Raw genomic sequence first — 22,418 nt, 5'->3', positions numbered from 1 at the left:
GGCCCACCAGGGAATACCCTAAGCTGATATTCCTTAAAATTAAGAAACACCTGGAGATGTGCAACTGATTTTCAACAATGCTTTTATCCATTTGAATAGTTTTTACTTACGTAAATTCAATCCACATAAAAATCTGACTTGCCAAACAATACAAAATAAAAAACCAGAATTGCGTTGTGTTGCTTGAGAGGGAGTGGGGCAGTCTGCCCTCAATAAATTAACTATAAAAATAAAGGAAATCAGTGTTTGTTTTCATTACTAAAAAGTTCATTAGGCACCTGAAAAATTATTAATTTTATGTTCAATTTACCTAACCAACCTCCATTTTAAAATCCAAACTAATGACTCCTGTCAAACCAAAATACCAGACAGCAAAGAATGCTTACTGATCCTGATTTCTCAAGTGGTGAAATTACTGATGTAATTCTATGAAAGTCCCTTTTACAAATGCAAGTAGCCTAAGTAAAAATGTTTAGTGTTTCTGCAAAGTTAACAGACTAATGTTAGCTTCAATTATGCTAAAAAGGTTTCCGAAGCTTAAAAAAAGTTTTTATGTAAACTAGTTTCTAAAAACCAATCAATTTTAAGGGGGAAAAAGGTATTTTGATGAACTGGAGGAAGAGCACAAGTTTCCATATAGATGCAATGGATAAATCAAGATGATTTACTGCTAGGAGACTCTGTATCCACAAACCGTCAGGCCTCCCACTCACACATACAACACAACAGGAACATACACACCTATTTTCCAACTGCATCAGCAACCACCCGTGTACCGCATAATTACACGTATTATCCTTGGTAAACAAAACTACTATGGACCAGTTTGTTTGTGTTTTTCTTCCAACAGTTGACAGGCAGCAATGAATCACATTCTCCTGAGCCTCAACTGCCTCATGACCAGTGACACATGCAGCCAACAACTGAGGTTAAAGATGCAAACAGATGACAGATGAACTTCCCCTCCCAGGATGCTAAATGCTACCTGTACACTTCCCTGGTGGCTCAGTGGTGAAGAATCTGCCTGCAGTGCAGCTGACACAGGTTCAATCCCTAGATCGGGAAGATCCTCTGGAGAAGGAAACAGCAATCCACTCCAGTATTCTTGCCTCGGAAATCTCATGGACAGAGGGTCCTGGGAGGCCACAGTCCCTGGGGTCACAAAAAGTCGGACACGACTTACAACTAAACATCAACAACAATACAAATATGAAACGACCAACCCTTAATGTCACTGGTGCCAAATTCAAACCCAAGTAACCGACCCAGACTCAAAGATGAAATAAACCACGGACCTGTAGTACTTACTTTTATTTGAATAACACGATGATCATTATCAAAATGTTAAGCATCCTCTATAGAAAGAATTATGCTGATAATGTTGCTTAGTCTCTACACTGTGTCCAACTTTGTGTGACCCCATGGATTGTAGCCTGCCACCAGGCTCCTCTGTCCATGGGATTCTCCAAGCAAGAATACTGACATGGGCTGCCATTTCCTTCTCCAGGGGATTGTCCCAACTCAGGGATCGAACCTGCATCTCCTGCTTGGCAGGCAGATTTTTAAAAAAAAAAAAAAAAAAACCACTGAGCCACTTAGATACAAACATACTGGCAAAAAAAATTTTTTAGAGATTGTCATAGTTTCCAATGGACTGCAGCACGCCAGATTTCCCTGGCATGCTGCAGTCCATGGGGTCGCAAAGAGTCAGATACGACTGAACCAACAGTTTCCAGTATTTTGCCTCATATATCAAAGTTCCAGCAACTCCAATACTTAGAGAAGTACAAACTTCATATTCTAGAACATCTCTAAAACCAAAAACACTTTGTCAGACCATGTATCCATATTTTCAGAGCGTAATATATGGTACACAGATGTAGGGCTTAGGGTTCATACCCAGTCCTCAAAGATCTTAAAAATCTAGTTGGGAAGTAAAATAAAAAGATAAATCGAAATCCAGGCCAGCATATTGTGAGGAGGAGGAAAAAAAAAAAAGATGAGGAAAACAGTCTCACACTGCGGAGGTGAGAATAGACCTCTTGGGGTTGAAGTAGTCAAGAAGGCTTCTCAAGGCCAGAATAAAGGGAATATCTATGAACACAAGAAGAAGAGGGTTTCAAACAGAAAGAAAAGCACAAAGAAAGGCCAAGAGGGACTTCAAAGGAACAACAAACAAGTTAGTTTGGCTGGAACTACAAGATTCACAAAGGGAAGAAATGAGAGTTAAGACTGAAGAATGGATCAGGGCCAGATTATACAGAAACCTGAAAACCACGCCGAGGAGTTAAAACTTTACTGTGCATGTAACAGGGAGTGTCTGGAAGTTTTTATGTTGTGATGTGAGAAGGTGAATGTTAACATGTGCAAGATATTATTTACTCAAAGCATTAGTAAAGCACAAATACTCCAGGTGAAACACATCACCAGGAGAAAAACATATTCAAAGTCCAGGTACAAGAGCTTCTTTGGGGGGAAGGAGGGAAGTGAGCAGCAGTGCACAAATACTGACACTGACCCAAGTTAAACAAAAAGCTACAGAGGTCTACTTTTGCAATCCCCATTTGTTTAAAGTTTCCACCTATTATAAAAGCAAGCTAAGCACAAAAGCATACTCAACAGCTCTCACTGTATCAATTACACACAGGAGGCAATTTACAGCAAATATCCTACACCTGGGTCATGAGTTCCAAACCTATGCTAAGCCTCAGATTTTAAATGTAATATGCCAAAACCTTTATCAGCGCACAGAACTGAATCAAGGCCACAAGCTTTAAAATACACTACCGTGAAAGAGTTCATCATACCAACCCAAGCACATTCCAAAAGTAAATAAATGGGTGTCTCAATGCTCCCAAGCATTAATAAAAGGGCTTGAAACAACAACAGAAATAAAAATCCCTCATGACATTCAAACAGGATCCTCCCCAAAGATTTAAATATGCCATTACTGTCCTCTTAGTGCCACTAACAGCCCTACAAAAACAATGTTATGAAATTTTAGCATAAGAAGGTGACTGCATATCTTGTCAAGAGCTAAAAATCAAACAGGGAAGCAGAGTTCTAAATTTCTTTATAATTGCCTCATTGAATTAATAATACTAATAACCAGGAGGAGAGGTCCAGCTTAATTTTTCACAAACGTAGATTAGATGATTTTCCTAAGGCCCCTAGCACAAGCCAAGATCAAAATTCCTCATGGTTTCCCCTGGCTTATGGTTTGAACACTGAGTCATCCGTGCTTGATCAAAACATGGGTACCCTTGAGGTCGCACAAGTGATAAAGTCAACTAAAAAAAGAGACCTCAGGAAAAAACCACTCATTATATAACGTTTCTAAGAGCGAAACATTTCTCTTCAACTGGATTCCTAAGACATTTTTGTACATTAAATTTATTGACAACAACATAACAGATCATAGAGGGAACACACAGACCACAATACTTGGGTGGAAGGGGACGGCGTTTAACCTGATACAAGTCTACGGAGTTACGGAATCAATTGACTGAAATACCAAATTCTCTGCCAGAAGAATTTCCAAACACCGGGGTTATCTCAAAGATAAATGGGGTCGGCTCAAACTTCCAGGCTGAACCTCAATTGCTGGCCCCTCGAGCTTAACATGCAAGTATTCATTATGGTCCTTTTGTCTGTGGAATGACCCCACACACCAAGCCACAGCCAAGGGAATAACAAGGTAAGTGTGCACGGAACCATCGTTTATTGCGAGCGAGAGGGCCAGACAATCTTTCCACTAGTTCCAGCTTCTCCCCTTCACCAGCCCCCCACCGCCCCTCAGCCCACCCCTGTCGGCCCCCACCTTTATTTTCTGAGAAAAAGGGAAACAACGGGAGGCCACCGCGAGAGGCGGAGAGGAAGCCGCCGGGGAGTGGGCTGAAATACAAGTTTGGGGGGACCGGTACCAACTTGTGGCGACGGACCCAAGTATTGAGGGCCCTATTGCAGACCAGCCCGTAGGTGGCAGGAAAAGAAGTTGGGGTGGGGGGAATGGAGGGGGGGGGACGTAATCTGGCGGAAGAGAGGCGGCAGGGCAGGCAGGGCGTCCAGCCGCGGCGGACCGATGGTCCGTAAACAAGCCGGGCGGACCCACACCCTCCCACAGCCCCGGGCCTGTCCCCTCACTAGGAAAGCCCAAGATGGAAGCGCGGCGAGGCCAGCCCGTGCCCCGCTCCCCTCTCCTCGCCGGCGACGCTGCCCCCGGGGGTGGGGTGGGGGAAGACACAGAGGGGGCGGCCCGGGAGACCCGGCGGCCAGGGTGCCGTGAGGGAGCGAGGGGCCGGCCAGGCCGCGCGGCGGGGCCGCCAGGGGCCTGAGGCAGGGCGCCCTCCCCGGGGGCCCCGGTTACCTGGCGGCAGCTCCTCCTCCAGCTCCTGCTCCTCCTCCCCGTCCGACGCTCGGCGCCCGGCAGCCGCGGCGGCGGCGGCGGCGGCGGCGACTCCCCCCCGAGCAGCCCGCGGCGACGAGCCGAGCCCGGCCCCTCTCCACCTCCCTCCGCGCCTCCGCCCGCCCCGCTGCTGCCGCCTCCGCCCTCTCCCCACAGTCAGGACATGGTCTCCGCGGACCCGCGCGCGGCTCCCGCTGCCGGAGGCGGGGGCAGAGGGGCGGAGAGCAGGCGCGGAGGCGGGGGGACGCCGAGGGGAGGGGGGAGCGAGGAGGGGAGGCTGCCTCGGACGCAGCGGGCTCCTAATGGCGGCGGTGAGAGGCCCCGGAGCCAAATAAACCCCGAGGGTAGCCGCACAACGTCAAGTCCGGACCCCGCAGCTCGTCGCCCTGTCATTGGCCCCGAGGCCGCCAGCGGCGCAGCCAATGGGCGGCCGCCTCTTTCCAGGCGCGGGAGGCGGGCGGTAGAGGGCTGACGTCACGCAGGCGCCGGCCACGATTGTGAGGCAGCAGCGCGCGCCAGCCCCCCAAGCCCCGCCCACTTTGCGGCGGCCCGGGCTGCGGAATCTCGGCGACTTGAGGGGGACGCAGAGAGGCGACCGTGTGGGCTCCGGAGACGCAGACGGGGCGACCAGGAGGCGTTCTCTTGGCTGCTTAACTCCTCGTGTCTCCTCTGTGCTACTGACTCGTCAGAAGTCTTAAGTCAACCCCCACGTCTCACCAAGTGAACTGCTTAGTGACAATTATGCATCACTTTTTCTCAACACAGTTTCAGATTCTTGATAAGACACTAAAAAATATAAATGTTTCAGTTCAGTTCAGTTGAGTCGCTCAGTCGTGTCCGACTCTATGCGACTCCATGAATCGCAGCACGCCAGGCCTCCCTGTCCATCACCAACTCCCGGAGCTCACTCAAACTGTCCATCGAGTCAGTGATGCCCTCCAGCCATCTCATCCTCTGTCGTCCCCTTCTCCTCCTGCCCCCAATCCCTCCCAGCATCAGAGTCTTTTCCAATGAGTCAACTCTTCGCATGAGGTGGCCAAAGTACTGGAGTTTCAGTTTTAGCATCATTCCTTCCAAAGAAATCCCAGGGCTGATCTGCAGGTTGGATCTCCTTGCACCACAGTTCAAAAGCATCGATTCTTCGGCGCTCGGCTTTCTTTATAGTCCAACTCTCATATCCATACATGACTACTGGAAAAACCATAGCCTTGACTAGACGAACCTTTGTTGGCAAAGTAATGTCTCTGCTTAAATGTTTGCTGCTGCTGCTAAGTCGCTTCAGTCGTGTCCGACTCTGTGCGACCCTATAGACGGTGGCCCACCAGGCTCCCCCGTCCCTGGGATTCTCCAGGCAAGAACACTGGAATGGGTTGCCATTTCCTTCTCCAGTGCATGAAAGGGAAAAGTGAAAGTGAAGTCGCTCAGTCGTGTCCGACTCTTCACGACCCCATGGTCTGCAGCCTACCAGGTTCCTCTGTCCATGGGATTTTCCGGGAGTGGGGTGCCATTGCCTTCTCCAGCTTAAATGTTTAGGTTGAGGTAATTTAATTTTTATGTAGCTACTTTTTACCACGTCCATTTTTATTCCTGCTGCTGACTAAAAAAATGTAGTCATGCCTGAAAGGAGAGAGTTGTTTTATTTAGTGGGAATGTTTAGGACTCCGAGCCTGGGAGAGATCGTCTTAGTTCAGTCAGTTCAATTCAGTCGCTAAGTCGTGTCGGACTCTTTGCGGCCGCAGGGACTGCAGCACGCCAGGCTTCCCTGTCCATCACCAACTCCCGGAGCTTCCTCAAACTCATGTCCATTGAGTCAGTGATGCCATCCAACCAGCTCATCCTCTGTCATCCCCTTCTCCTCCTGCCTTCAATATTTCCCAGCATCAGGGTCTTTTCTAATGAGTCAGCTCTTCGAATCAGATGGGAGTTTCAGCTTCAGCATCAGTCCTTCCAATGAATATTCAGGACTGATTTCCTTTAGGATGGACTGGTTGGATGTTCTTGCAGTCCAAGGGACTCTCAAGAGTCTTCTCTAACAGCACAGTTGAAAAGCATCAATTTTTCAACACTCAGTTTTCTTTATGGTTCAACTCTCACATCCATACATGACTATTGGAAAAACCATAGCTTTGACTAGACGGACCTTTGTTGGCAAAGTAATGTCTCTGCTTTTTAATATACTGTCTAGGTGGGTCATAACTTTTCTTCTCAGTAACTCTGAAAAAACTGCTCCAAGGAGGCAGGGAGGAAGTCAGGCTATATACAAGTTTGCAACAAAGGGAGCAGGCAGTCTGAACATCAAAGATCAAGTACCAGGTTAAGGAATTCAGCGTTCTATGTACAGGAAGATGCCAGCCCCTGGGCTCCCTGACTTCATTCCTTTCTTGTGTACCTCAGCTGTTGGGGGCCAATCCTGTTTCCTTGTTCATCTTAGGGAGTGGCAGGTGGCTGCTTCTTGCATCCCCCCAGCTCCTCAGCAATCACCGTGGGGGTGGCAGTGTCTGCTGGATCTCAGTTTTGGGATCCCTCATTGAGGTTTGGAGGCCAGAAAATGCTGATGGCTGTGATAGTTCTTGTTGATTAACATGGCAGGAGATATTTTCATTTCACACTGCCTTCCAGGCCGCTATCCATTTATATTTGTGTATGTGTAAATTTATAGTGTATATTACTCAGATACATACATATATACATGATGAGAAGGCATGGAGTTATATGCCAGTTACGTCTCAAAATTTTAAAAAAGTCCTAGAGAATTTGCTTTTTGCTCTCTTCTACTTCCTAGCTCTAGTTTGGGGGAAACCTGATTTTCTAATGCCTGCCTTTTCTATAAGTGGTAAGGACCCCACGTTCTGAAGAGAATATGTTATATGGTGATGTTTTGTATATTTCTGTCTTTCTTTCTCTTTTTTTTTACTCTTGTTGTTCAGTCACTAAGTTGTGTCCGGCTCTGCAGCCCCACCCACTGCAGCACACCAGGCTTTCCTGTCGTTCACTCTCCTGGAGTTGGCTCAAACTCATGTCCATTGAGTCGGTGATGCCATCCAACCATCTCATCCTCTGTCGCCCCTTTCTCCCCCGACCTCAATCTTTCCCAGCATAAGGGTCTTTTCCAGTGAGGAGGCTCTTCTTGTCAGGTGGCCAGAGTATTGGAGATTCAGCTTCAGTATCAGTCCTTCCAATGAACGTTCACAGTTGATTTCCTTTAGGATTGACTGGCTTGATCTCCTTGATGTACAAGGGACTCTCAAGAGTGTTTTCCAGCACCACAGTTCTAAAGCATCAGTTCTTTGGTGCTCAGCCTTCTTTATGGTCCAACCATCTCATCCGTACACGACTCCTGGAAAAACCAGAGCTTTGACGCTACGGATCTTTATTGGCAAAGTGATGTCTCCGCTTTTGTAATACACTGTCTAGGTTTGTCATAGCTTTTCCTCTTTTACTGTAAATGTAGTCAAATAGCCTAAGTCATTTAGTCATTTACTAAAACCCCATGAGTATATCATATTTTTCTGGCTGGAAAAGTGAAAGTCTCTCAGTCGTGTCCACCTCTTTACAATCCCATGGACTATACAGTCCATGGAATTCTCCAGACCAGAATACTGGAGTGGGTAGCCTTTCCCTTCTCCAGGGGATCTGCCCAACCCAGGGATCAAAGCCAGATCTCCCTCATTTGCTTTTCTCAATGAGACTTCACCTTACACTTTCATACTTCAAATTTTATTTCAAGAATTTGAATGGACCATTAAAACACAGCAAGTCTTTAAAAGTTGTAAACCTCTTTAAAAGTTACCAGTTGGGGAAATATAGCACTGTCAAAGCGTTTAATAATAGCATTTCTATTGGAGTTCTCAGCTTCGATAGAAAGAATTTATTAGTCAGAGTTTGATCGGATTTTTAAAACTTGGATGGAAACCTCATTTAGTAAAACTATGCCTGATATTCTCAGTCTCTCTTTGCAGAAATATGCAAAGGTTGCATGTGCAGCTTCACTATGGCCACCGAAGAGAAATACCTTATATAACTGCTTCTCATCAACTGCCTCTTACCTAATCATTGGTATGTTATATAAACCATTCCTGTAATTTCGAGATTTTCAATAACCACCATCTTCCCAAAGCAACATTTTTGCTCAAGTACTCATCAATAAATTGAGCTTAAACTCCAAGTCATTTTCCTACGAAACTTAACACACATTCTCCAACATATATTGAGCACAATTGAAGTTAAAATTAAACCACGGTATTATGAAAGATCACATGGTTCCACCAACATTGCACTTTGAAAATATTTCAGAGCCTCTGAGAACCTCCAGCTTGCCCTGCCTGAATCTCCACTACAAGTTCCCAAGAACCACAGGATCAGGTGTTTTTGTTTAGTTTGAGTTGTAATTCATTTTATTAAGGAAAAAGGCTATTGTTTGAGTAAGCTTATTAACTCTTAATACAGTTTAGCAAACAAAGTCCATGTGCCGAGGAATAACAAGCACACCAAGATGAGTAAGACACGGTCTGTGTTTGAGGAAACTACAGCATAGGAACGAGGACAAGACAAAAATAACCATAATTATGATAGGCGGTAGATGTGCTAAGTAAATTCAAATAAAAATCATCTTGTAATTGAGAGGAAGAGCAACTCCAAAAATGACTCTATGTTGAAGCAGAAAAGGCATCTGATACCAAGCCAAGGGTTCTCAGCCCCAGTTACACATGAGGATCTTTTCAGAACACGCATATCTGGGGACCACCCAGAGCTACTGATGCCATCCCCAGCTGGAGAGCTTGCCCTGGCTATGTGTCAAACGTACTTCCCAGGTGAATATCATGTGCAGACAAATATTGCTATTGTACCAGCCCCACCGTGTGCAGATGTGGAAGCTAATGCCTAGAGGTTTTAAGTGACTTACCAAAAGCCAGACCATCTAAGTCTAAAATTAGAACGTAAAGCTCTTGATTCCCCAGTCAAATCTCCTTCCCGTTGCACCACATGCGAGTAAAAAGGATGTCAGCAAAGGCAGCAGACAGCACTGTCACAAAGACAGTGTTTGGCACAGAGACTGAATTATCATTCTCCTTACATATATTTCTGAGAACTATTTCATTGGGGAATTTTAAAAATCCTTTTTTTTTAAAAAAAAAAAGTTCTTATCTTAGAACCTTTTTACTAAAGTGTAGGGAGGGACATTATAGTTTTGCTGACAACTAGCTTGTTTGGAGTTTTATTTCAGGTGTTTTTCAAACTATCTACAGAAGATATGGCTTCCCTGGTGGCTCAGTCAGTAAAGAATCTGCCTGCAATGCAGGAGACTGGGGTTCCATCCCTGGGTTGGGAAGATCCCCTAGAGAAGGAAATGGCCATCCACTCCAGTATTCTTGCCTGGGAAATCCCATGGACAGAGGAGCCTGGTGGGCTACAGTCCATGGTGTCACAAGAGTCAGACAGGAATTAGTGACTAAACCACCACCACAGAAGATAAAATTCTGTTTAATTTCCAGTGAAGGAATTGCTGTGAAGGTCTTGAATGTGAAACCATAGCTCTGTACTCAATTCCTTTACTAGTAGAAAGCCATGGAAAGGTTTGGAGCAGGCAGGTGCCAGTTTTTAGAAGTAAACCCGGAATACCTGTGAGACCAACCAATGTAGAACCAAAAACAAGGACAGAGAAACCAATAAAGAGTCAAAGACCTAAAACCTGTGGGAATGGAAAGGAGGGGGCAGCCATGAAATAGGGTGACCGTAGAATGTTCCAGATTTGCCAGCCTTTGAATCTGGAGTAGACGAAAGAATCGAAAGTCAGGGATAAAACTCAGGAGAGGAACTAGATAAGAGGTGATAGTGACCGCTGGACCGGGTGTGTTGAGATGCTAGGCTCAGAAGGAAATGTGCAACGCAGGGGAAATGTTGAAAACATGATAGACAGGACCTGGAGATAGACATTAGGCAGTTATCTGTGCAGAAGTTACCACTGAAGCCGAAAGGAGCAGGGAAGAAAGAGAGAAACTCCCAAAGGAAGAGAAAAAGATGGGTCAGAAAGACAGGCGATGAAGAGTTGTTCTGGAAGCTCGGGGGTGGCAAGCCTCAAGAACACGAAGACAAACAGCCACATTCCGCAGACTTAGGAGTTAGAACAGAGGAAAGGTCACTGGATTTGACAAACAAGAGCCTCAGTGACCTTCCAGAGAACAATACTCAGTAGGATGGTGGGGACAGAAGCCAGATTTCAAAAGCTACAGACATGTGTGGGCCTTGAAGCAGCGAGTATACACCAGTCTAAGATGTTTGGCAATGAGGGGAAGGCAGGGGATAAAAGAACAGACACAGGGAGGAACAAGAATGATGGAAAGGTTTTGTTAACTTTTACATATTTTTTTTGTTTCGTTGTTGTTTTGGCCACGCCACGTGGCACATGGGATCTTAGTTCCCCTACCGGGGATCGAACTGGCACCCGCTGAAGTAGAAGCACAGAGTCCTAACCACCGGACCACAGGGAAGTCCCGTTTTGCTTTTGTTGGTTTCTTGGCTGCCTCAAGTCGTCTTGCTTGTGGCCCTCAGGCTCAGCAGTTGTGATGCTCAAGCCTAGTTGCCCCACCGTATGTTGGATCTTAGTCGCCCAGCCTGGGATCAAACCCATGTCCCCTGCATTGCAAGGCAGATTCTCAACCACGGGACCACCAGGGAAGTCCCACAAATTTTCTTTTTTTTTAATGAGCAAATCTGAGCACTTTTTAAGCAGAGGAGACAGAATTGTGGGGTGGGAAGCAGGGGAAGGATGAAAATCCAGGAGGAAGATAACCCAGAGCAGACTGATGTTTCTTAGCTAGGGGATGGGGAGGGAGCAATTTCCTTCCCACAGACAAGATAAAAGGAAGATGTGAGATATACAGTTGCAGAGAAATTCGGATGGGAGAACTGGGGATGGCCATACTTCATACCCTTTCTCCTCCTGGGGAAGGTCACCAGCTGAGGGCTGGGCTGGGAGCTGGAGGAGAACAGAGGGGCTTTGGGACAATGGTTGTGGGGAAGCAAACCAAGGAGAGAGAAATAGAAAAGCAAAAGGAATCACGTTTTCCAAAACGGTTCATCTGCCCAGAGTCAGGCCTAGAACAGGGGTGGGGGTGAGGGGGAATACAGCAGAGACAACTAGAGGTGGGCCTTTCCAAATGTGGGACATGAAAGGCACTTTGTTGAAGGAGATGACAAGAGGATCAACTTGTTCAAGGATTGTGGGGGGATGCTGTGCTCTTTTGAAGCAAGTTGTCCAAAATTGGTGAGCTTCCCTCCAAAGAAGTGTTAGAAACTTCAATCGTTACAAGAACAAAATCTCAGCTGTATTGCAGAAAATGTCAGTTCTATAAACTGCAAAATGTCTTCTACTTACTGTACCTGTTATACGTGATCCCTCAGTGGAAAATCCCTTTTGCAGTAGAAAACGTAAGATCATAACGTTGCCCGATCCATTCTCATGCCATAAATGCCACTGCTTTGTGGAATATACGCTTCCCCTGTGACCCCCGCCCCAGATGCCAACCCAACTGCAAACCTGCCTGGGAAAAATCTCTCATGAAACCACAGAGTATGGGTGTTAAGGCATGAGACAGCACACAGCCTGCTTGACTCTTCCAGATCCTGGCCTGTGCTAGGATGAGTCTGGTCAGATGTGTAGGAATTTATGCTCACAGTAACAAGTTCACCCTACATCTAGATTAAGACATTGTCATAAAACTTCAGCTACTAGATATCCCTATAAAGTGGGCTTCCCAGGTGGCGCTAGTGGTAAAGGATCCACCTGCCAATGCAGCAGCTGCAAGAGATGCGAGTTTGATCCCTGGGTTAGGAAGATCCCCTGAAGGAGGGCATGGCAACTCACTCTGGTGTTCTTGCCTGGAGAATCCCATGGACAGAGGAACTTGGCGGGTTACAGTCCTTGGGGTCTCAGAGTGGGACACAAGTGAGCAACTCAGCAGGCATGCACACATCCCTATAAAGTAGACACTGAATTATAAGAGAATTGTTGAAATTGTATGGAGTCTGTTTAGGAAGTCTGGAGACATTGACTACCTGAAACAACTTCGTCTGTTATTCTCTGGACCCAGACAAGGTTTGTAAGAGGCAACAATATGAGGTTGAAAGAACGTGGACTTTGGAGCCATGCAGACCTGAGTTTAAATTCTGCTCAACCTGGAGAGTCCCTTGGACAGCAAGGAGATCAAACCAGTCAATCCTAAAGGAAGTCAACCTTGAATATTCATTGGAAGGACCGATGCTAAAGCTGAAACTCCAGTACTTTGGCCACCTGATATGAAGAGCCAACTCATTGGAAAAGACCCTGAAGTGGAAAGATTGAAGGCAGGAGGAGGAGGTGGCGACTGAGGATGAGGTAGTTGGATGGCATCATCGACTCAATGGACATGAGTTTGAGCAGACTCTGGGAGATGGTGAAGGACAGGGAAGCCTGACGTGCGGCAGTCCATAGGGTTGCAAAGAGTGGGACACGACTGAGCAACTGAACACAGCTGCCACTTAGCCAGCCTCTGAGTGCCAGTTTCCTCGTCTGAGAAACATAGGGTAAAATTTCTCTGGCAGTTAACTGAAGATGCACTGAGATAAGAGGGGACTTGTCCTGGCATAATCATAAATGATTAAAAAATCATAAATTTTTTTTTAGAAAATACATCTTTGTTTCTACTAACCTTTAATTGAAATGTAGCATTTACATCAGTTATCAACATAGTCAACAAACCACAGAAGTACTAACAGACCTGGTGACTTTGCCAATAATAGAAATCACAACACATTACAGTCATTCAGTTCAATTCAATACAGTTCAGTCGCTCGGTCATGTCCAACTTTTTGTGACCCCATGGACTGCAGCACGCCAGGCTTCCCTGTCCATCACCAACTCCCAGAGCTTGCTCAAACTCTTGTCCGTCAAATTGGTGATGCCATCCAGCCATCTCATCCTCTGTCGTCCCCTTTTCCTCCTGCCTTCAATCTTTTCCAGCATCAGGGTCTTTTCCAATGAGTCAGTTCTTGGCATCAGATGGCCAGAGCAATGGACCTTCAGCTTCAACCTCAGCCCTTCAAATGAATATTCAGGACTGATTTCCTTTAGGATTGACTGGTTTGATCTTCTTGCAGTCCAAGGGACTCTCAAGAGTCCTCCAACACCACAGCTCAAAAACATCATTTCATCTGTGCTCAGCTTTCTTTATAGTGCAAGTCTCACATCCATCCATGACTCCTGGAAAAACCATAGCTTTCACTAGACGGACCTTGACTAGATGCACCTTGACTAGACAGACCTTTACAGTAGCTATCTCAAAACATGGCTTATCCTCATCATGACTACAAAAATCATGGTGGCTGCTAGACCTGCCACTAACTTGTCTAATGTGTTATTTTGAAAGTACTTAAATGAATATTGTGTGCTCAGATTTACAGATTTTAAAATATTTGAGGCCTATATTTCAATATAATTGGTCTCCTTATAATCTCATTTATTTTATGCACTTGAAAAATTATTCCAAAGCGACCATGACACACACACACGAGATGAGACCCTAATCTAACTAGTGGAGAGTTGCGTTTGGTTTATTTCTCAGGACAAAAAGACTAACGTCATGTAAAATAATCCGATTACTAAGGTTGCAATACAGAGCACAGGGTAGCAAGCAATGCAGCTCCCTTGGAAAGGAGGATTGAGAAGTACAGGGTGTGTTTGCAAGTAGATATGATTAGCTGAGCAAGTAAAAAAGAGAAAAAGTGGCAGGAGAAGGTGGGAAAGATAGGAGACTCTGCAAGGGATAGGATGTGTCTCAGTTAGGAAACCCTTGAAAAGTGAAAAGCAGATCTGATACCCAGTCACCCTCAAAGATGCTTTAAGCCTCATCCCATGTGAACAACATCAAAGGGGATATTTACTCCATTTATTGTTTCTATAAACAAATTTCTTCCCATTTTTGTGCTGACAAACTGACACGTCCACCACCCCCATCACACACACACACAAACTCTCACACACAGGCCAAAAAGCATTCTGATCTAGAATCTAATCCTTTACTACATGTCTTATATCATGATCATGGAATTGAAAATATTCTGCCATTTTGCCAAACGCTAAAATGATAAATAACCTACAAAGTTAGGAATGCCACAATACTTTTCATTCCTTTCCTTCCAATCATTTCAGAGACCACATAGTCTAAAAATATTTCAAAATATTTGAAAGCACTCATGATGTCATTCAAGTATTTCACAAGTTAATTAGGATGATTCATTCAAATGATTTCATTTGCTTCAAAAACAGTATGTAAATTCAAGCTGTGGATCAAAGAGAGTAATCCTCGTGGCAGCTTCAGACCTGAGATGAAACCATTATGTTCACAATATTTTATTACCTACAATGTGGAAGATTTATAGTAGCTATAAATTTAAAATATGCAGGTGAAATGTGAAGAGGGGGCTGATCAGACAGAAACATTGTTTTATGGCCAACATCAAATTATTTGGTTGTTCCACATAAGGAGTAAAGCATGAATTATGTAATTAATGAACTCATTGACTGCCAGGATTCATACATTATCTGGAGCTTGAACAGAAGGTATCATCTCTGTATTTTATATATTTTGACTATTTGATTCTAATGTATGTACTAATGAATCCTGAGCACTTCCAATAGCCCTTGGTACATACAGGTGCTCAAGAACTATGTATTGAATGAATTAGCTTTCTTGATTTTTATACTTCAGGATCTTTTCAACCATCATTATTCTACGTCAATAACCTAACACATGTAAATTTTGTACAGGAACTTAGAATAGTCTGATACTTTCTTTCGTTTCTTTTTCTTTTAGTTTGTAATTTATATATCTTGTGAAGAATTTTAAATGTCAAGTGTTATAAATGAATGCTGATGAAAATCATATCTAACACTTACATTAACTTTTGCATTTAGCAGTCTTTAAAAAGAAAATAAGATGTATCTTCTGAAATTTTTCCAAGACTTGACAGGCTTCGGAACCACAGATACCTTGAAATTACAAGAGAAAATCCTCTGATGTTTTGTACTTTTCTGGAGATATGGTCTGCAGTTTTCATCAATTCTCTAAAGGCATTCCTCACCCACAAAAGGTTAAAGACCACTGTTTTAGACTATACTTTTTAGTCAGCAACAATAATTTGAGATTTTAGAATTCACTAATTTTCAAAGCATTTTACTATCCACTGTCTCATTGTATTCTTATCAGTTCTGTCAAGTAAGTATTATCTCCAATGATTGAAGAGAAGACCAAGGGACAAGAAGTTACAGGACTCACTTTTTTGGAATTAAAGCACAGGCTCTCAATGTCAATATTGTAACCCAGTGACCTAGCCTTTTCCATCTATCTAGCTGGGACCAAGAAAACACACAACTTTCAGATGTTTCTATAAAAGATGTCTGGAGTAAGCCTAAATACCAAGGCCTTCTCTACTCTTAAGACTTGTTTTTTCAGAAGTAGTCATTGATAACAGAATTTATTGGAAGACCACAACTTACTGGCCTCACCACACATAATCCATCCCCATTATAGGCTTCCCTGGTAGCTCAGCTGGTAAAGAATCTTCCTGCAATGCAGGAGACCCCGGTTCAATTCCTGCATTGGGAAGATCCGCTGGAGAAGGGAAAGACTACCCACTCCAGTATTCTGGCCTGGAGAATTCCATGGACTGTAGTCCAAGGAGTGCGCAAAGAGCTGGACACAACTGAGCAACTTTCACTTCACATCCCAATTATGGGGGAAAAGGAAAATAGCATAAGTAACCAGCTTGAAGCCAAAGCTGATGGCTTTGGCTTCCGTGATGAACCTAAAAAAAAAACGTGCTCAAAACAAGTGAATTTCTCACCCAACCTTTTAGGACAGATGATTAGCATCAGCTTCCGAGCACTTTAAGAGCTTTGCCTGAGTTCTCTTGAAGTGTTAGGGTCAGCACGCTGGAGGCTGATGGCGTGGGGAAGCACGCAGGTCAGGCAGTTAGCAGGAGTCCATGCCCCCTGCAGCACTGGTGGGTACAGGAAAGAAGGTGCTGCCAGGGTTAGGGCACACTCAGTACCACATTCATCTGACCCTGGGCTACAGTGCTAAGACCACTACTTGCCACGCCTCCAGAAGCTCTAGCAAGATGTCAGCAGCCTGGCTTGAGAACTGGGTGAATTGTACAACTACCTTGCAGATGGCAAATCCTTCCTCTTTTACACTGTCCGAGAATGTAAACAACTTACAACTCTAGGAGTGAAAAACAGCAAGGAGAGCTTAACAGGTCCTGACTCTTTCATCATGAAATTCTATTCATGATGAAAACGTTTCCAAAAAGAAGTCAGAGGGAAAATAATCAGTCTCCCAATAGAGGCTGTCATAAGAAGACTCGCATGTTGGTGTCCCAGGCAGAAATACACAGCACACACAAAGGGGAATACTGCAATTCTTTACACAGGTGTGGGCAGAAGAAAACCAACAAGGATGGTGAAACAACCCTGAGCTGGCAATAATGGGGAGTCATTACCAAATCCTGGAGACAGAGGAGTTATTGTAGGGAGGGCCACCTGGCAGGAGCTGGGGAACAAGCCAGAGGAAATATCCTGACCCCTCTGTCTCCCTGCAGTCTCTGCCAGGACCTCCCATTGGCCAAACCAAATGGGTGACCATAAGGCGAGGGAGCCGTGGAAGTAGTCCCTACAGGTTAGTCTGCCCCAGGGGCACAGAACCAGGGAGAACAGTTCTGCAGGGACAAATGGAGGCTCTCCAGCCAACAGAAACTCCAGCATAACCAAAATAAAAGAATGGACTTTAAAAAATGGAAGCAACAAATTTGCCATTTTGAATCCCTTTGAAAGCAAAGACTATTCCACCCAACAACAATGTATTTTGAGAAAACTTGAATTTTCCTTTTTCTACAACAGCATGTTTGTATGCCAAGAAGAAAGAATTATACTAATCCATTCTGTAGAACTCAGAAAAGATGGATGTCAGTGGTGGTACAGAAACATTCCAGTGAAATAATGAAGCATCATCAAGAAAAGACTCCCTAAAGTGAGAGGAAAGAAGTTTAAGTCCATGAATGGATAGGTTATCTCTTTCACAGTATATCTTTGGAATGAAATGATTTATTACAAAAGGGAAGATTTCTAGACTAGATTTAATGCCAGTCATCCTCATATGTCAAACAATTAACTATATTTCCACTTATATCCAGCTGGAGGATATGAGAGACTTCCTTTATGGCTTCATCATATGGTACAGTTTTGAGCCTGCAGGATTTCCATCACTGAGACCAGGATTAGAGACAAGGAACCTTTTATATTATTAAGTAGGAAAAAATTATGTTAAGCTAGCTCTAATACAGAGATAAATATATTTTAATAAAGCAGAGAGATTCACAAATGACATGTAGCTTTGTGTTAACACAATATTCCTGAAAGCTTCTCTAATTATAAAGGAAAACCCGTCTCGAATAAAACATTAGCAGTTTAATCCCTAGGTCGCCATGCACAAAGGAAAAACTGACATTGCAGCGGCCTGGAGTCACTGGGACTGGGGCATAGCGTTTTTCTTGTGTTGCTGTGCTGGCAGACAATGTCTGTCACCATTAGAAAGAAAGAAAATGAATCTTCAAGAGGAAGGTGTACTCTCACTCAAGAGCTCAGAAAATAGACCTCCTTTTTTTTTTTTTAAACAAAAACACATTAGCTTTCCATCAGAAAGCCACTCATACTCTATAAAAACTGCCTGAGTTGATATTGCATTGTGGCATGGGTCAACAATAGAAAGATGCTTTCTTTCCTGGCAATTATTTTCAACAGAAAAAGAAAATTTAAGATGTCCATTTGGAAATGTTTTCTTCAGAGTGTAGAACTTAAACTGATACCTTGACAATCAACCCAGTACTATTATTTCCATTCTCAAATGAAAGTTTTAAAAAATTATTTTCTGCTATAAAGCACAACAGTGAAATCTTTCATTTGGCTCCTCACCTGTGCAATTCCAAAGCAGCTGAAATGGAAGACTACTGAAATAAACGCACCAAAATAACAAAGATGACAGAATCTAATTCTCCATTGGAGTTGTCCATTTGATTTTTTAAAAGTTAGGATGAGAATACCTCAAAATGTAGCTTTTCAAGGCCCTAGGGTATTGATTTATTTTCCTGAGATTCACAGCTATCATTAACTTCAAAAGAAAATGAAGCTGGTGAGTATGGCAGAACATACTAGAAACTCTCCCCAACATCTATTCCTCTGTCCCTCCCAAGGAACAAAATGTCAGTTTCTACCGAAACCGTTACCCAGGTCAATGCCTTTACTGATTTTCCAAGTCTCCATGATAGGAGGCTGTGGCCATGTGACTAAGCTCCAGCCCGTAATCTAATAATGTTATTTATGTATTTGGTTGTTGTTCAGTCACTCAGTCGTGTCTGACTCCTTGCAGCCTCATGGACTGCAGCTTGCCAGGCTTCTCCGTCCTTCACCATCTCTTGGAATTTGCTCAGATTCATGTCGATGATGCCATTCAATCATCTCATCCTCTGTCACCCTCTTCTCCTCCTGCCCTCAACCTTTACCAGGATCCGGGTCTTTTTCCAGTGAGTCAGGTGGCCAGAGTATTGAAGCTTCAGCTTCAGCATCAGTCCTTTCAGTTCACATTATGTGTGTGTGGGTTGTGAGGGATTTTATGGAAATTTTTTTAAAAGGCAGGGAATGGGTCATTCTGCTTACCTATCTTCCTTCCTAGGGTATGGATGTGATGGCTGGAGCTCCTGTGGCCATCCTGAACCATTAGGTGATTTTGAGGATGGTAGAGCAGAAGGTTGGGAGCCTGAAGCCCAATGATACAGCCTGGAGCCATTGCACAGGCTATGCATGATCTGGCTTTCCCCAGACATTTTATTCACGGGAAAGATATATCTGTCTTATATAAGCCACTGTTATTTGGGGATTTTCTTTATGTTTTTATTGCTTAACATTCTGCCTTGCTTTTGTGAGAAGAAACCCTATTGAGGAACCAAAAGGATGAAGGGGGAAAGGATCATTGCAGAAAGTGTTTCATCCTTGGGAGATGCCAAAGATAACTTTCCTGAGTCTCTAAAAATATGACAATCAATGAAGTATCTGCTTCAAAGAAAACTGAATTCATAAACATTACAGGGGAAAAAAAAGTTTCTAACCAGCATATTTTTAATATGACATTTCCAATCTTTAAAATGACTTTTACCAAAATTGAATGTTATGTAGAACAAATTTTGACCGAAAAGATGGTTAGCACAGTACTCACAAATCCTGAGGACCTTGATCAGCCCTTAGGTAGTATTTACAAGGAGAATACAGGATAAACGACAAGTGTGTCCCTCGTCTCTCTCTCCCCCAACACAAGCAAGGTGACCTGCTCAAATGTCGCTCTCCCAAACCTCAACTTCTAAAATTCTAACTCACCCACCCCCTGTCAGTGCCACCTCCACTGGCACACTCTCTCTCTAATTTCTCTTCTTACCACCTACTACTATCTAACAAGCCACATACATATGTATATATATATATTTTTTAATTTATATATCTTATTAGTTGCCTGTTTCCTGTGCCAGAATATAAGCTCCATGAGGGCAGGGATCTTTTTCTGTGTTTGTAACCCTTACATGTGGGTGTCCCTGGTGGCTCAGTGGTACAGAATCCGCTTGCCGTGTAGGAGATGAGGGTTCGATCCCTGGGTTAGGATTAGATTTCCTGGAGAAGAAAATGGCAACCCACTCCTGTATTCTTGCCTGGGAAATCCCATGGACAGAGGAGCCCGGCGGGCTACAATCCATGGGTTCACCAGAGTCAGACATGACTCTAAACCACCAGCAACCCTTACATGTAATGGAGTGCCTGGCCCACAGCATTTACTCAATAAATATACAATGTGCTGTAAAAGGAAGACTGTGAGAACAAAGCTTCTCTCTGACTGGATTGTAAATGGACTGTAACCCCCGGGGTGGGTAGGACATCTGGGTTCATATGGCTCCAGCCCAGGGAGGCTTCGGCTGCAGAGACCTTGTGACCCTGTGCGTCTTGTCCCAGAGCAAGCTTCAGGGTGTGTAGCGAAGGCAATCCCCCAGGCCACGCACTCAGGAGGCCCCATAATGGGGCTCCAGTGTTCCGCGGCTGCTTGCTGTCTTGAATTATTTCTTATTAATTTTATCTTTGAATTTATGTTTTGTAAGTGACGTTTCATGGGTCAGTGGAGTATGCATCAGGGAATCAGAGCCTGGATTCATTCAGCTGCCCACTCCCCTGCTGTGATGCTGTGACCACACCTGCCTTCACTCCAGGAGGGGTCCCGGGCATGGGCATGCAGGTGGGTCACACACACCCTGTGTGCCAAGTCACCAGGCAAGAGCCCTGGCAACACTGGGATATTGTATTCGCCCCACAAATAACCCCATGACCCAGAGAAAAAGTGAAAGTTGCTCAGTCGTGTCCAACTCTTTGCAACCCCAAGAACTATACAATCCATGGAATTCTCCAGGCCAGAATATTGGAGTGGGTAGCTGTTCCCTTTTCCAGGGCATCTTCCCAATGCAGGGATCAAACCCAGGTCTCCCACATTGCAGGCGGATTCTTTACCAGCTGAACCACAGGGAAGCCTGAGAATACTAGAGTGGGTAGCCTATCCCTTCTCCAGTGGATCTGCACGACCCAGGAATTGAACCAGGGTCTCCTGTGTTGGCAGGCAGATTCTTTACCAACTGAGCTGTGAGGCAAGCCCATGACCCAGAGAACATGACATTAAATAACAGGCAAAGAACACCATGACTGATGAAGAAATCTTAGGTGAAGAAAGAAAGGCCTTTTTTTTTTTTTTTGGCTTTTGAACAAGGATCCCCATATTTTCATATTACACTGGGCCCCACAAATGATACAGCAGGCCACACTGGGCACAGATGTGAGACTGGCCAAGGAAAAGACTCTACTCCAGGAGAGTCCATGTGTCCTGAGTCCAAGTCCACCTAGCCTTGCCACAGGAGTGCTGAGTTCTCCCAGACGCCCTGGAGGCACTGTCCACCCCGCCAATGTCCACCAGGGGATGCTGAGCACTGGAAACAGAGCCACTAAGCCCTTTCCCATCCCAGTGTCAGGTCAAGGGGCCCATCCAAGCCTCAGGCTTACCTCGATGCTTTTTGAACTGGTCTATGTTGCTGTTGTCCAGTCGCTCAGTCGTGTCCGACTCTTTGCGACCCCATGGACTGCAGCACGCCAGGCTTCCCTGTCCATCACCAACTCCCGGAGCTTGCTCAAACTCATGTCCATTGAGTCGATGATGCCATCCCACCATCTCATCCTCTGTCACCCCCTTCTCCTCCTGCCCTCAGTCTTTCCCAGCCTCAGGGTGTTTTCCAGTGAGTCAGCTCTTCATATCAGGTAGCCAAAGTATTGGAACTTCAGCTTCAGCAGCAGTCCTTCCAACGAATAGTCAGGGTTGATTTCCTTTAGAATTGATGAGGCTATGTATGGATATAAATGCTTGGAGGCAGGAGTATGCAGCTAAGTGTAAACAGCTCTCTGGGGACGGGTGCCCTGATTTGTAGTGTTTGCTGATTGTCAGGCTATAAATATTCCCTCCAGGGCCAATTCTGAGCTACCAATATTTGATAACTAGCGGGCAAAATTCTAGAAAATGAAACAATTGTCTCTCATAAGCAGACATAAGCAGACTGCCGCACATTACTGCTTGGAGGGAAGCGGAAAGAGGAAAGGCATCATTCACTGGAAAAACCCCCAAGAGCCTGAAAATGCGAAAAATATGCACTAAGTGATGAGAATAATAAAAATGAAAACAAAGAGGAGATACACCACTTTTTAAAAATCAGACTGATAAAAATGTTAATTCTTGGAGCTTTCCTGGGGGCTCAGTGGTATAGAATCTGCCTGCCAATACAGGAGACACGGGTCAGTCCCTGGTCTGGGAAGATCCCACATGTCATGGAGCAACTAAGCCTGTGAGCCACA

General features: G+C 44.6%; 1 protein-coding gene across 4 annotated transcripts in view; it reads right to left on the bottom strand.

Annotated features, from left to right (window-relative positions):
• ZRANB1 (zinc finger RANBP2-type containing 1) overlaps positions 1–4,794 on the bottom strand; it is a 75,262-nt gene extending 70,468 nt beyond the window's left edge. For 2 of the 4 annotated variants that reach the window (XM_061403831.1, XM_061403832.1), the window contains exon 1: positions 4,367–4,793. The gene's annotated coding sequence lies outside the window, so the exon portion shown is untranslated. Of the gene's footprint in view, positions 1–4,366 lie in introns of all 4 variants that reach the window. The other 2 variants (XM_061403834.1, XM_061403833.1) reach the window with 2 other exon arrangements.
• Between the last annotated feature and the right edge of the window lie 17,624 nt (positions 4,795–22,418).

Source organism: Bos javanicus, chromosome 26 (genome assembly GCF_032452875.1).
Source record: "Bos javanicus breed banteng chromosome 26, ARS-OSU_banteng_1.0, whole genome shotgun sequence".
NCBI lineage: Eukaryota > Metazoa > Chordata > Mammalia > Artiodactyla > Bovidae > Bos > Bos javanicus.
Note: the sequence above shows the minus strand (reverse complement) of the source record. Positions and strands in the feature narration are given on the sequence as shown.